This window comes from Schistocerca americana, chromosome 1 (assembly GCF_021461395.2).
Source record: "Schistocerca americana isolate TAMUIC-IGC-003095 chromosome 1, iqSchAmer2.1, whole genome shotgun sequence".
Lineage (NCBI taxonomy): Eukaryota > Metazoa > Arthropoda > Insecta > Orthoptera > Acrididae > Schistocerca > Schistocerca americana.
In genome coordinates, this window is record NC_060119.1 from 935,436,448 (window position 1) to 935,451,154 (window position 14,707).

Consider the following 14,707-nt stretch of genomic DNA (forward strand, 5'->3'; position numbering starts at 1 on the left):
CCAACGCAAATGTTTTGCAGTCAGGAAGACCCTGAATAACATCATACATGAAAGATCAGTTCACATGGGTCCAGAGTAAACATCAAACAATTCATACTGCACCTGAAATTCCCAGGGAAATAAACAGTATGCAAGCAGGTCCACTCTCTGTCTCAATAATACAACTCTGTTATCATGAACAAGGTATAAAGGGGGGCATAGCAACCAAAAAACTTTACACAAACTTAATAAGGTGAAAAGATTGCAATGGGCACAGCAACGTAAGAATTGGAGTATGCAACAATGATCCAAGGTGTTATTCATGGACAAATCTATGTTTATAAGTATCAGAAGCCACAGTCAAATGTTTATTCATTGACTTCTTTGAGTACATATGAAAAGTCAGTGTGTGGCACTGACAGTGAAGCATAGGGGATGGTCGGTCATGGTGCGGGTATGTTTTGCAGGTGATAAGAGTTGCTGATCTCCTGAATATTAATGGAACATTAAAGAAGGAAGCATATCACAGGATACTATCAACAATGCAGTTCCATCTGGCAAGAGACTTATTGGCCATGTGTTTGCTATGCAGCAAGACATGCTCCCAAACATGCTTCTAAATTGTGCAGGCGGTATGTTAATAGAAAAGACAGATGTGGAGAATTGAAGAATATCAGTTGGCCAAGTCAGTCACCTTACTTACATCCCATTGAACTCTTAGAGATGAACCCAACAGGAACATCAGAAAACTGAGGTCATCTAATGTTGAAGATTTTTGGACCAATCTACAGATTTGTTGGACTCAAAAATCTGCAAAAACACTAGAAAATCTTATCTCCAGAATGCCATGAGGTTGTGCAGCTCTATGAGTGCAAAGGGTGGATCCAAGGAAGAAGCTATAATCTAAACCATATTGCATTGTAGGTAATGACAGAGAGAAAAATACGTATTTTTTGATCTATTTTGTTAGTACAATATGTCTGTGCAATTAAATAAAGTACATAGTTTTACCATGGGTGACTGAAAACTTTAGTTAGATATCTATATGTAAAAGATAAGATGAATTAAGCACTGGGTATGATGCACTGAGAAATATCAGTATTATTTAGTTGTTTATTCAAATATGAAATTTTTGAAAATACATGGAATAATTTGAGAGGAGCCTAAAAAAAATTTGACTCAATTGATGTACTTTTCATCTTAATAGTACATACTGAGTAGATGCTGTAAGATGTAGAACTTGTCTGAAAAACAAAAATAATCAATAAATATTTACGAACTCCCACAGATCCTATGTAAACAAGGGAAATGGTTGATGTGGATGTGTGTGTGTGGTGGTGGTGGTGGTGGTGGGGGGGGGGGGGGGAGGAGGAGGATGAAAATGTTAAACATATTTTCATTTAAAACCTAAAAAAGAACTTCCCACAAGACATGTAAATGTTCGATATACACAGATACATATTATAATTCTTAGGCTATTGTAGCCATGTGACAGAAAACAGAAAAATTGTTTTACAACGCTTACTTACAATGATCACATAACTGCATCAGTGGAGTAGTAGGAGTTGGTCACCAAGCAATCCTTAAGGCTGCCCATAAAATGAACTATATTAGCATTTAAACTTTTTATGGCTGCTGGGAAGTTATTGAAAATGTGTGTTCCTGAAGAATGATAACCTATTTGGACCAAAATAAGAGATTTCAAATCTTTGTGAAGATTATTCTTATTTCTTGAACTGACTAAGTGAACTGAGCTGGTGGTTTGAAAAAAGATACATTTTAATGACAAATTTCATCAAGGAGTAAATGTAGGCCTTCTGGGAAGCAGCAAGTAACATCCCTAGGTCCCTAAATCAACCTCTCGAGATGTTTTGGAGTTCAAGTTACAAACAAATTGTATTACACATTTTTGGACCCAGAAAATTTTAACACAGATTGATGAGTTACCCAAAAAAATAATCCCTGTATAACTTTGTGGGATGAAAGTAACATGTATGTCAGCTAAATCATTTTTATATCACTCATATCTGACAACATACATAATGCAAATAGATATATGTGTAGGTGTTTCAGCATTCTGTGGTACCAGCATGCTTCTCTCGGTTGAATTTATCATCAATCTGTAATCCCAAGAATTTAACACTGTCGACTTATTCTATTTGTTTGTCACCATATTTTAGGCATATACTCATGGGGAAACCTCTTACAAGTTCTGAACTGCATTTAGAATGGTTCCTCAAAGTTTAATAACAAAGAATTGGGTAGGATCAAATAATTAAAATATGATGAAAAGGATAGAGTGCTACTCACCATATAGTGAAGATGTTGAGTCACAAGTAGGCGCAACAAAAAGACTGCTAAACACATTAGCTTCTGGCCAGAAGGCCTTCTTCCAAAAGAGACAATGTACACACACACACACACACACACACACACACACACACATACACACTAACATGGCTCATACACACGATCACTGTCTTTGGCTGCCATGGGCAGACTGTGAGCAAATGTGGGTGATGGGAGAAACAGTCTGGGTGGTGGGGGTAAAGAGGAGGCTGCGGCAGGGAGGAGAAAGGAGACAAGGGTATGGGTGGGAGGCAGTAAAGTGCTCTTTGTGGGGGCATACAGGGATGAGGTGGAGAATGGGTAGTGTAACTAGGTGCAGCCAGGAGATTAGACAGAGAGCGGGATGGAGTGGAAAAAGGGAGAATCAAAAAGACTATGGATGCACTTGTGGAACAGACGGCTGTGAAGTGAGAACAGGGTAGAGATAGGTGGACCATGGACAAAGACTAACAAAGGCTGCTGCCAGGAGGGTTATAGGAACATAGGATAAATTGCAACAAGAGTACCCACCTGCACAATTCAGAAAAGCTGGTGTTGGTAGGAAAAATCCAGATGGCGCATGTTGTAAAGCAGTCTGGTCACAAGAATCACCTATCCCATCAAAGGCAGGAATATCTGCAGAATAAGTCATGTGATCTGCAAGCTAAGCTGCAAACACTGTGCCTCGTTCTACGTGGGATTGACAAACAACAAGCTGTCTGTCAGCATGAATGGCCACTGATAAACTGTGGCCAAGAAACAATTGGACCATCTAGTTGCTGAGCTTGCTGCCCATCATAACGTTTTTTATTTTAATGACTGATTCACAGCCTGTGCCATCTAGATCCTTCCTACCAAAACCAGCTTTTCTGAATTGCACAGGTGAGATTTTTTGTTGCAGTTTATCCTATGTTTCTGTAACTCCCCTGGCCTTAATGTTTGTTAGTCATTGTCATTGGTTCACCTATCCCTACCCTGTTCCCACAACTCAGGGTTTTATTCCACAAGCCCGCCCACAGTGTTTTACTTCTCTCCTTTTCTACTCATACCCGCCCTCTGTCTAACCTTCTGACTGCACTTAATTGCCCCACCATCTCTCCACCTTGCCTTGCCCTTCTATGCTCTTATAGATAGCACTTTACTGTTTCCCACACGTACTCTCACGTACTCTGTTCTCCCTCTACACCCCACCACAGCCTCCTCCTTAACCCCATCACCCAGATTGCTTCTCTCATCATGCGCATTTGCTTGTAGTCTGGCCCTGGCAGCCAGAGAAAGTGGTCATGCATGTGAGAGTTGCATTTACATAATGTAAGTGTGGGTGTGTGGGTGTGTGTGTGTGTGTGTGTGTGTGTGTGTGTGTGAGTGAGTGAGTTATCTATTTCAGAAGAAGATCTTATGACCAAAAGCTGAGGAATGTGTTTAGTAGTCTTTAAGTTGTGCCTGTCTGTGACACAACATCTCTGCTGTATGGTGAATAGCGATCTGTCCTTTTCATAATATTGTCAGATTTCAAAGGGAACAATTTATTAATGTCCATGAAAATTTTATTAGTCAATCTTTCTAAGACAATACCTGATCTGTAATTTTTTGCAATGTTTTTATCATATCCAAACAAAACAAACTTGTCCTCTGGTAATGTTACAAATGGAAGGTCATTGATGTACACATGAAAAAGTAAGGGCCCTAAGTTGAATTCTTGTGGGACACAACATGTAATTAATTCCCAGCTGGATACTGACTAATGGCTTGATATGTGCCTCTTTCTTAATGAAACCATTTATTTTCTATCAGAGATATCAGATTTGAACCATTTTGCGGCATTTCCTGTTATGCCATTATGTTATAATTTGTTTAAAAGTATTCTGTGATTTACATATCAAATGCCTTTGACAGAGCACAAAATTTACAATTAGTGTATAATTTGTTGTCTAACAAATCAAGTACATTCCCACTGTATGTGAAGATAGTGTTCTCAATATTAGAACCTTTTAGTAATCTGATCTGTGACTTCGACAATATATAATTTGCTGTAAGATGACTAAGAAGTCAATTATATACTGCCATTTCTAAAACTTTTGAGAATGTTAGCAAAGGCAGAAGTGAATGGAAAAATGATGGTATTACTTCATCTCCTTTCTGAAACAATGCCTTAACTTTAAAATATTTCAGCCATTCAGGAGAAGTTCCACTCATTAACAGCTGTTCACACTGACAACTCAATATGTTACAACTTAGAAGCATTATCTTTAATTAAAATTCTTGATTTCTATCATAACCACTGGAATTTTTTGATTTTAAAGATTTTATGTTGGACTTCACCTACTGGTGTAGTGTGGAAGTTATTTGTAATAACTGGTCTGAGATATTCCATGACATCCTCTAGTAAACCTGACAGTCTCAGCTTTTCAGTAACACATTTGAAATGATTATTAAATGTTTTGCAATACTGCACAAATCTGTTACCAATGTATCATTTACTTTTAATGCTATGTGCTCCCCTTCATATCTGGTTCTACCAGTCACCTCCTTCACTAAATCCCTTATTGTCTTTGTACTGTTATCTGTTTTTTGTAATGCATTTGCTTCAGTGTCCATATTACAAGCTTTAAAATTTTGCAGTATGTCTTGTAATGTGCTACAGCATCAAGATCAGAGCTGTTTCTGACTGACAGATACAGTTTCTTTTTCTGTTTTACAAGATCCTTGCCTTCTTTGAGGGCTTGGGTCTAAACTGGGTTAGTTTTGGGGTAAACAGTATTAAAATATGTTAATTACTTTATTAAAAGTGTTGTACTTTTCATTCATGCCACGAGTACTGTATCAAACACTCCATACCTTTGAGGAATTTCCCAAAATAATTCAGTTTTGGGTCACTGTCTGCCCTCTTGAATTCCAATTTAATAGATTTTATATCCTGTTCAGTATTAACATTAAACAGACTGTTAGTTCATTAGACCTTTTTATAAAGATATTATCATTGCTGTTTATGACAGTTAGTTACCATAATTAGAAAGTTTATGGCAGGAATTAAATTGAATCATAGTGTTGCTAATACTAACAATTGATTACTGGACGAGTTCTGAAGAAAATCTAGATTAAAATCACTAACACCAACAAGCTTTATGAACAGATTAACACTACCTTTTGTTGGCCACTTACATCTACTCCACTGAAGAATTTCTTAGTAGAATTCACTGCAGTGTATATAGTATTAATAACATCACATTTTTTGTATTACACCAAATATGACTTCTTTACATCTCCAGTGCAGTAATATGATTGGCTACAAAAGCCTAAGAACTATCATGTATACCTTGGGGTACTGTACATTTACATGTTATGTGAAAAGTTTGTTATTACTTTTTAAATGAAAATATGTATAAGATTGTTTTCCACATCCATGAGGACCATTTCAGTTGGGATCAGTGGAACAAACCTTACCATATATTTTTTTCTTTGTAAATGTGTATTATGTTTTCTTGTTTCATGACACATTCTACATCCTTGGGGATCTCCTCACTATGGATCTATGGCATAATTTAACACCTGAAATTTTTAGATTAATATATGAAGACAAAATACACTTATTGGAACCTGTAGAAAAAATAATGGCAATATTCTTAGTCAATGAAATGAAAATTACCAGCAACATTAGATTGTAATCTATGAGAAACAAGCTACCTCAAGAAAGATGTTAAATTTTCTGGAACTATTTTTAATACAAACTAGGATGACATTGCAAAAAATACTAACTATGAAAATAGCAGGCATGAGAAATATTGCTGTATTATGCAACTAATGCATGTGAGTGTGAATGTGCTGAGTGTGCCATTGCACATTCATGTTTGAATTGGCTGACATCTGTATCAGCATGAGCCAGCCACTGGAGACTGCCTGTGGGAGTTGTGTGCACAGTGAGACCTCCACCACACCATCTGCTGGTAACTCACACATATATGCACACAGAACAGCATTGGATATTCCTACATTTACATCTATTTACATCCACACAGATACTCCGCAAGCCAATGTGAGGTGCATGGCAGAGGGCAACCTGTACCACTACTTGTTATTTCCTTTCCTGTTCCACTCGCAAATAGAGTGATGGGAAAAACGACTGTCTGTACACCTCCGTATGAGCCATAATTTCTTGTCTCTTACCTTCATAGTCCTTACGTGCAGTGTCTGTTGGTGGGAGTAGAACTGTCCAGTAGGCAGCTTCAACTGCCGGTTCTCTAAATTTTCTTAATAGTATTTCCCAAAAAGAATGCCACCTTCCCTCCAGGGGTTCCCATATGAGTTCCCAAAACAGCTCCATAAACTTCTGTTTCATTCAAACCTGCCAGTAACAAATCTAGGAGCCCTCCTCTGATTTACTTCGATGTCTTCCTTCAATCTGACCTGGTACGGATTCTAATCACTCGGGGAGTACTCAAGAGCAGGTTGCATCAGCATCCTATATGTGGTTTCCTTTGCACATGAACCACTCTTTCCTTAAATTCTCTCAATAAACTGAAGTTGACCATTTGTCTTTTCTACCAGAGTTTTCACATGCCCTTTCCATCTTATGTCACTTTGCAATGTTATGCCCAACTATTTAAATGACTTGACTGTGTCAAGCTGGACACTAGTAATAGTATATCTGAACATTACAGGTTTGTTCTTCCTACTCATTCGCATTAATTTACATTTTTCCACGTTTAGGGATATCTGTCATTCATCACACCAAATGGAAATTTTGAATAAGTTGTCTTGTATCTTCCTACAGTTGCTCAATTTCAACACCTAACTGTACACCATGGCATCATCAGCAAACAACTGCAGATTGCTGCCCACCCTGTCCGCCAAATCATTTATGTATATAGAGAAGAACAGCAGTCCATCACACTTCCTGGGGGCAGTCCTGATGATATCCTTGCCTCTGATGAACACATGTTGTCCAGTACAAAGTGCTGGGTTCTATTATTTAAGAAGTCTTCAAGCCTCTTATATATTTGTGAAATTATTCCATATGCTTGTACCTTCATTAACAGCCTGCTTTCCGGAATCTAGAAATATGGAATTTGCCTGTTGACCTTCATCCATAAGTCTCAGTATATCATGTGAGAAAAGGGCAAGCTGAGTTTCGCATAGGTGATGCTTTCTAAAACCATGCTGATCCATGGACATAAGTTGCTTAGCCTCAAGAAAGTTTATTATATTCAAATGAGAATGTGTTCAAGGATTCTGCAGCAAGCACAGGTTAGGGATATTGTCTGTAATTTTGCAGGTCCATTCTTTCACCTTTCTTACATGCTGGAGTCACTTGCGCTTTTTTCCAGCCACTTGGGGATTTGTACTAGGCAACAGATTCATGATAAATGGAAGCTAGGTAATGGGCCAATGATGTAGAGTACTCTTTGTAAAATTGAACTGGGATTCCTGGTGATTTATTTCTTTGCATTTCCTTCAGTTGCATCTCTATGCCAGGTATGCTTATTTCTATGTCATCCATATGGGAGTCTGTCCAATGGTCAAATAACTGTAAGTTTGTACAGTTCTCTTGCATGAACAATTTCTTGAATGTGAAATTTAAAACTTCTGCTTTCTTTTTGCTATCTTCAACTGCCACACCAGACTGGTCAACAAGGGACTGAATGGAAGCCTTATACCCATTTAGAGTTTTTACTTATGACCAGAATTTTCTCAGGTTCTCTGCCAGATTTTTTGCTAAGGTGTGATGGTGATAGTTGTTGTATGCTTCACACACAAATCTTTTCACAGATGCACAAATCTCTACTAACCTTTGGTTGTCGTCCCTTGTGCATCACCTTTTGAACTTAAAGAGTGCAACAGCTTCTGCTTCCTCAGCATCTTACGAATTTCATTATTAAACCATGGGGCATCTTTTCCACTATTTATCCACTTACTAGATATGTACATGTAACTCTCCAGAGCACGATTTACAATCTGCTTAAACACTGCCCATAATTCCTCTACATCCATGTTACTGGTATTAAGTTATACCAGTTCACTGTCTAAGTAAAATGTTAGTAACTGCTCATCTGGTCTATGTAGCAGAAACACTCTCCTAGTCTTTTTGTCTGATTTATTAACTTTCATAATCATAGTTGCTATAATGACATCATGATCACTAAGTCCCATTTCTATACTGACATTGTTGGTAAGTTCCGGCCTATTTGTTATTTGTAGCTACAAGGTTTAAGATATTTCCAGTGTGTGTTCGCTGCTGAGGTGGCTGCTCAAGACAATTTGCAGAAAATGTATTCAACAGTATTTTGCATGACTGTATGTCTATAACCCCCCCCCCCCCCCCCCCTCCCCCCAACAAATCCATAGACGTCCCAGTCTATACTCAGCAGGTTAAAGTCACCTCCAGCTAGTATTGAATGACACTAGAACTGCCACAGAGGAATTGGGTGGCTGGTAAAATTTTCCAACAACTAACTTATTTTCACCTACACCTTAATGTGGAGATGCTGAGTCACAGATAGGCACAACAAAAAGACTGTCACAATACCAACTTTTGGCCAAACACACACACACACACACTCAAGAAAATGCAACTCACACACACATGACTGCAGCCTCTGGCAGCTGAAGCCATGTAGCTTCCAGAGGCTGCAGTCATGTGTGCGAGTTGCTTTGCATGTGTGTGTGTGTGTGTTTGTGTGTGTGTGTGTGTGTGTGTGTGTGTGTGTGTGTGTGTGTGTGTGTGTGTGGGTGTGTGTGTCATCTATTTTCAACAAAGGCCTTGTTGGCTGAAAGCTTATATTGTGCAGTCTTTTTGTTGTTCCTATCTGCCAACTCAGCATTTCCTCTATATGGTGAGTAGCAACTTTCCTATTCATAACATAGTTACATTCCATCCTAGATTTTCCACTGTTTTATTTTCACCTACTCCTGTTATATGTGACCTGACAATTTCACTGTTACACTCAGCTTTGACCTCAATGGAGACAATATTTTTGTCAACTGCAATGAAAACTCCCCTTCCTTTCACCTCTAATCTGTCTTTCTGATATACATTCCATGACTCGCTAAATATATTGGAGCTTTCCACTTCAGGTTTCAGCCAGCTCTCAGTCCCAAGAATAATTTGAGCATGAGTACTTTCCTGGAGGGCAGTAAATTCGGGAACTTTATTACAAATACTTCGACAGTTTACTGATAAAATTGTGACAGTTGAAGTGTCTTTATTCTGAATGCCATTTGACTTCTCTTGCTGTGAATCAACTGGTGAGAGTCCATCAGAGCACCTAAATCTACCGCCTAGCATAAAGATACCTCATGTGCCCTCCACAAGTGCTCTGCTACCCAAGTAGCTGCTTCCTTTGTGTTGTGTACCCCTGACCTATCAAGGGGAGTCCTACAAATCCCCACAAGATATCACAGGTCCAGAAATCTGCAGCCAAGACTGTCACAGAGTTGATAAGACCTTTGGTTGAGACACTCTACTCGGCTCCAAACCAAGACCCCGATCACCTCTGTGAAAGATGCTCAAAATTGTGAGCTCTGCTTGCACCCTGTGGTTGAGGCCAGCAGTCTTCACCTCCTCGACCAGCCACCTGTACAAACTGAAGATCACGTCACAACCCATGTGACAGGCATCATTGGTGCCAATGTGAGCCACAACTTGCAGATGACTGCATCCTGCATGCTCGAATGCCACTGGCAGGTCACCTCCACATCTCAGATGAGGCATCCTGTTGGCCATCTTCCCAGCCCTAATTGCTATCTGCTTAAGGGGATTCATAATGCGCCTAACATTGGAGCTCCCAATAAGCAGTAAACCCCTCCCCCTGTATGCCTGCTCGGGCCCTCCTGAAGGAGCAACAACCTGTCCACTCAAAGGGAGAATGGGCAAGGCCAGGTGGCCGATCTCCACATTGGCCCTCCAACTCGAGTGATGTGAATGCATTACCATTCGCCACACACTCTGCTGAGAGGGCAGATCCACCATGTCATGTGCACTAGGAGGTGCCTCAGAAGCAGAGCCCATGGTAAAAACAAGTGACACCTGAGCTGTCCCATGCAATGTGCCAGGTTCTCCACCACTGCTGCACCCCGAGGCAGCAGCCAGAAGGTGACTGTTGTAGCCAATAGCATGTTCAGCTGTTCATGAACTGCAGCCAGCTCCTCCTGCATCTTCACACAGCATGCACACATCCTGCCCATTCTAGCCTGACCAACCGAAGAAGTAAACTGTAAAAACAGACAATCCTAGATATGTGACTTGCTACCCTCCTGATTTGTCACCAATGGATGCTGATGCATTAAGGAGCTACATAGCTGGCTGTTCAGCTAAAGACAATAAATTGACACTCACAAAAATGAGAGATTAACCCTTGTAAACTGAGAAACATGTATGAAATTTAATAAAGAAATTTAATAAATATACTTCATGGAAAACACAGAAAACATTAAACACTTAACTTGCTGCTCTGTAGATGCAATTGTATTACAGCCAAGAGCTGGAGCTTAACTCCTCTTTTATATCCTTCCACTGCACCATTCACATCTGTATACTGTTGTTGTTGTTGTGGTCTTCAGTCCTGAGACTGGTTTGATGCAGATCTGTATACTGTGGCATGTTATTTGTGGATCCATGAGAGTCTGTTTTCCATTATTGTTTAGAGCTTCATGAATAAAGCCACATTTGTATTACTTGGATGATCTCATGTATTACTTGGTTATATGCAGTTGGTGATGAGGATAGGATGCTTCCTGTGTGTGCATACTTTAAGTGTGGTTTCATTAGGTTTATTCATTATGGATGGCATGCTACCAGCACTGACTGAAAAGCTAGCTTTGGCTGTGACCACTTTGTCAGCTTCTGCTAACAGACAGAGTACCGTTCCACTGTGTTTTGAAGCTTCTTGTACACAGAGTGATCGAACTGACATCTGCAGCAATGCAGCAGAAGTGTCACAAGATGTGCCCACTATGACAACCAATAGCTTATGTGAGGAAGTTGCAGTGGCAGTGGAAAACACATAAGCCCAGTGCCAAGCTGAGCAAGGCCAGCCAAAGCATCTGCAACCATCACAGTGCCAGCATCAGCATTCTCTGTTTCCATCTTGTCCCTTCTTTATTGTCCAGCACAAACATTTGGTGAATCAATATTCCCCCCCCCCTTCTGTTTTGTCCAGCACAAACATTCGGTATGCCCTAAGTTCTGAGCTACTTTTAATGCTCGCCAGAAGTAAGGCCACATCACCTCCACGTATTGTTTGTGAAGGTTGCTCAAGATATGGGCATGGATAGTAAACTGTGTGAATCAAAATCTTGTGACTTCTCCAAAGTTGTTTATCAATTTAAGTGTCTTTTGTCAAGTGATCTGGCTGCAGCTCAATACAGGTGTGGCAGTGACTTCACTGAATTCTCAAACCTATGTGAGTTTAGGCTCACCAAGATTGACTCCAGTCACACAACACTGGTCAGTTATAACGAACAGAACATTGCACTGTTGGAACAATTTACAGCATCTGACTCTTATAAGTCAGTGGTTTGCTCCATTACATTTTTGGTGGTTGCTGATGCCGGTATTGAGAACTTGTTCTGGACCGATACGTTTCAGGTATTTAGATTTTCTATCAGCAACACTGTTCACCTTTTGTTCGATCAGGTACTGAATTTTCAGTTGGAAACGCTGTGTAAGGAGTGTCCAGACTTGTTTTCGGAAGGTATAAGTGTGATACAAATATTTATGCTCATATATCTTAGAAATCCATGGTTTGGCCTTGTTGTTGTCATTTGTGTCCTATTCCTGTCACCTTGAAAGATCAAGTGAAAGCAGAATTGGACAGATTTCAATCTCTACGAGTGGTGCAACCTGTTGTGACTAGTGAATGGTTGTCTCTGCTGGCTGAAGTTTAGAAACCATTGAGGAAACTTCACCTCTGTGGTGACTTCAGTACTATTATCAATGTACATTCAATTGTGGATATGTATCCTCTCCTACACCAGAAGGAACTCTTGTGGAAAATATTGGATGGCCAGTACTTTTCTAAAAAATTCTAAAACTGATTTGTCTGAAACATATCTGCAGTTTCCTGTGGACAAAAAGTCTCAGTGAGTTCTGGTCTCCTTTTGGTCTCTATCAATACTTGCGCCTCCCTTTTAGTGTGGCTAGCAGCCCTGCTATTTTCTTATAATTTTTAGAGCAATTGCCTATGCCTGTCCTTGGTTGCATTAATTATCTCAATAATACTGTTGTCATAGGCTCCTCCTACATCTACATCTATACTCTGCAAACCACCATGAGGCGCATGGCAGAGGGTACATCCCACTGTACCAGTTATTGGGGTTTCTTCCCATTCCATTCACATATGGAGTGTGGGAGGAATGGTTATTTGAATGCCTCTGTGCATGTGCAGTAATTATTTCAATTTTATCCTCACAATCCCTATGTTTGCGATACATAGGGGATTGTAGTATAGTCCTAGAATCATCATTTAAAGCTGTTTCTTGAAACTTTGTTAATATATTTTCTCTGGATAGTTTACGTCTGTCTTCACGGGTCTTCCAGTTCAGTTCCTTCAGTATCTCTGTGACATTCTCCCATGGTTCAAACAAACCTGTGACCATGCTCTGCATATGTTCAATATCCCCTGTTAGTCTTATTGGTATGTTTCCCACATGCTTGGGTAATAATCTAGAACCAATTGCACAAGTGATTTATAAGCAATCTCCTTTGTAAACTGATTGCTCTTTCCCAAAATTATACCAATAAGCTGAAGACTACCACTGGCTTTACCCATGACTGAGCCTATGTGGTCATTCTATTTTATATCTCTACAAAGGGACTTCAGCTAGAAGTACGCAGGTGGCGACCGCGGGGACCCGAGCTGAGTCTGACATTGCTTCCACTTACTTGTGTCAGACTCCTTCTTTCTCCTTCCCTGTCAGACTCCCTTGCCCAACTCTTGCTTTTTCAACCCCAACGGTATTAGGTTTCAAGGCCCGAGGGCGTCTTTCCAATTTTATTATTCCTACTTATAACTCAACTCCTGAGGGGAGCCCACCCCTTAAGAAAAGCCAGCAGTCCAGTAAGCTGTGAGGGTAACACCTCAGGTTGGACGAGAGGCCAGCATCCTCTCTCTGTAAAAAATTAAACATGCTTTCAAGACTACAAGTAAGCCTCGGAACATTACTGACAAAAATAGACAAAGTCAATGGCAAAGAAACAGTATATGATTTGGAATGTGGAATGTAAGGAGTCTGTACAAGACAGGAGCTGCCACCAGTGTGGTCAAGGAAATTCAGAGGTACGAACTAGACCTAGTTGCACTGCAAGAAATCTGGTGGGACATTGCTGGGAGCATTGATGTTGAAAACTGTACAATTCTGTATGGAGCCTGTGAACAAGGTCATCTGTTAGGCACTGGTTTCTGCGTCAGTAAGACGCTGGCCACTAATGTTTCAGAATTCGTTTCAGTCAACCCAAGAATATCTGTTCTAACACTGGATGTAAAGCATATTAAGGCAACTTTTGTGTACTGTCATGCTCCCACGGAGGAGAGCGAATGTGAATTGAAAGACGAGTTCTATGCACAGCTAGAGGCAGTGATGGACGCTATACCAAATGGACACCTGAGGATCCTCCTTGGTGATATGACTGCCATGGTTGGGAAAGAACAAATATTCCAAGACACAACAGGTAGGCACAGTCTACACAACCTAAGCAATGACAATGGAGTTAGGTTCATCAGCTTCGCTACATCATTAGGGTTGTTCATCTCCAGCACAAACTTCCAGCGGAAAAACATACATAAAGGAACCTGGGTATCACCAGATGGGAGAACTGTAAATCAAATAGACCATGTTGCCATTGATCTAAGAGCCAAGAGATGGATGTTACATGTTAAGACAGCGTGGGGTGCCGAAGGTGGGAGTGATCGTTTCCTGATCAGAGGCTGTTTAAGCATACAGTGTAAAGGAAGAACAGGGCCTAAGTTAAAAAGAGTGGAAAGGTACCATGTGGAGAAACTGAAAGATGAGGCAACGAAGACCAGATACAAGTTGCAACTTAGTAACCGTTTTGAAGCACTCAGTGAAATGGACGTGAATCAGGACCTCGAACTAATGTGGGGAAACATCCAGAACTCAGTTAGGGATACAGCAAAGGAACCACTCATGGGAAACCCAGTGGGCAGGAAGATCTGGTTTGGAAAGGAATGTGCAGATGCCCTGGAAAGGAGAAAGGATGCCAGGAACAAATGGCTGAAGGCGACAAATCTGGCACAGGCCAAAGCACAATTTGAGGAGGTCCGAAAGACTACACAAGCAATTCTGAGAAGAGCAAAGAGGAAATACATAAGGAAGATCATCACTGAAGCAGAAACAGACTTCAGAGGACAAAAGACTAGGGAAATGTTTCTGAGGGTGAAGTACC

The 14,707-nt window shown here is 40.3% G+C and overlaps 1 protein-coding gene across 1 annotated transcript in view; it reads right to left on the reverse strand.

Annotated features, from left to right (window-relative positions):
* LOC124595244 overlaps positions 1-14,707 on the reverse strand; it is a 175,129-nt gene that overhangs the window by 129,156 nt on the left and 31,266 nt on the right. The gene's annotated exons all lie outside the window — the stretch shown is intronic.